The following is a 2009-nucleotide window of genomic DNA, read 5'->3' on the forward strand; positions in this document are numbered from 1 at the left end:
TTGGGGGGAGGCAGTAGTCTCCCCAGCCCTTCTCCCCCCACCCTGTACTCTCCTGGGAAGAGGTTGCTGAAGACACACCTCTGGCCCTGCTTAAGTGGAGAGGGGCCCAGGAGCCCCGCTGGGTCAGACTGAACAAAAGGATCAGGTGAGGATGACTCCAGATGTGTCAGGGATGGGGCCCTGTTAATGTCATTCCCCCCCAGTGAAACATCTCCCAAATCTGGCTTGATCAGCAGAGCCGTGAGCCTCCGCTTCGGCCAGTGCCTTGTGTGCAGTCTTAGGACGTGGTCTGCTGGCAGGTGGCTTTGCGTTTCTCCCACTGTTTACATTCTGGAAAGGGTCCCCTGGTGGTCCTTTCCCCCCAGGCTTGATTAAAGTGGAAGGGATTAGTGAGTTTAAATTTCCAGAGAGGAGAAATCCATCCATACTTAGTCTGCTTCCTCTCCAGAAAATGTTGCTTGTAGAAGACTGCATACCCTTGAGTATCTATCTTAAACCGAACAGGGGTGTGGTTTCCACTTCATGTCTCCTAGTGTGAAAGCATGTCTGGAAAAGGGGGGAGGCAGGATGTTAAGTGGCTGATAATCTGCATTTCTTTATGGGCAACTGCCCATTGCAGGCTCCGGACCCAGCCCGGTGGAGCCAGGAGGCAGGAGGGAGGTGACAGGGATGAACCTATCTAGGGACTCGGAGCTGCCAGGTCCTCATGCACCAGCTGTGAGACTTGGGCAGCGGGGCTCTGCCTGGTCACTGTCCACCTCACTTTCACCACCTCTCCTGTCTCCCAAACTCGCCTGGAGGCTAAATGAGATTGTGCACAGTGCAGGTACCACCTTCGAAGACAATTTTGGAGGCATGAAATCCAAACACACATACCAGTACTTTGAAAAACCTTAAAGAGCTGTGTAAATGGAAAGAATTAATATTATCCATTCTCTCCTTAACTCGCTTATTAAGTGCTTGGGAAATGCTTGGGTGTTGCTGGGGGCATAAAGATGCAAGTTCTGAATCCTCGAGGAAGTCAAATAGCAGTGGGAGATGACAAACAGACAAGAAGAATAGTCGATGCTAGATGAAGACACAGAAGGGAAGCATGTGGGAGTGTGAAAGAGACTGGGCATTGAGGAGCAGCTAAAGCGAAGACTTGCTGGGGCAGGAGGCCCCATCAGGATCTTGAGTGGTCGGAGTTAACCAGGGAAACAGTTAGGATGGGGAAGGGAAGGGCATTCTGAGTGCAGAGCAGCACAGGCAAAGGCTCTGAGTCAGGGAGACAGTGGCACCTTTGGGGACCTCCAACCATTGTACATGGTGGGGTGGGGAAGGGTGCAGGTGAGGGGCTATGAGAACAGTGACCATGCAGGTGGGCAGGGTCAGATCACAGATGGCCTTGTGAGCCATGCAAGCAGCTTGGCTCATGTCTGGAAATAAGAGGAAGCCACTGAAGGTTTTTAAGCAGGTGAGTGACAGGAGCAGGTTTGGGTGTAGGGAGGGGCTATGAGAACAGTGACCATGCAGGTGGGCAGGGTCAGATCACAGATGGCCTTGTGAGCCATGCAAGCAGCTTGGCATGTGTCTGGAGATAAGAGGAAGCCACTGAAGGTTTTTAAGCAGGTGAGTGACAGGAGCAGGTTTGGGTGTAGGGAAGATCAGTGTGGCTGCAGTGTGCTCCGTGTGGAGGCCTGTCCATGCTGCAGCCTCCATGCAGAGAGCCAGGTAGGTGAGCAGCCAGCTCCATCAGTACAGATCAAGATTATGGGAAGTCCAGGCTAAGGGAGCAGTGGAGGGGCGCCTGCACAGGCAGGAGTAGAGAAAAGTAAGAAGTATCAAGGAAGCTGAAAGTAGAGACTTAGTAAGTAGTTGGAAGAGTGGATTTAGGGATGGTAGGAGGTTGGGATGACTGCTGGGCATGGGCAGCTGGTGAGATCTAGTGTCATCTGCAGAATTGGGGACGCAGGAGGAAGATGAGGAATTCTGTTTAGGCTTCCTGAACTTCTTTCCTTTTCAGTGAG

Source organism: Galeopterus variegatus, unplaced genomic scaffold, assembly GCF_000696425.1.
Source record: "Galeopterus variegatus unplaced genomic scaffold, G_variegatus-3.0.2 Scaffold694, whole genome shotgun sequence".
NCBI classification, from domain to species: domain Eukaryota; kingdom Metazoa; phylum Chordata; class Mammalia; order Dermoptera; family Cynocephalidae; genus Galeopterus; species Galeopterus variegatus.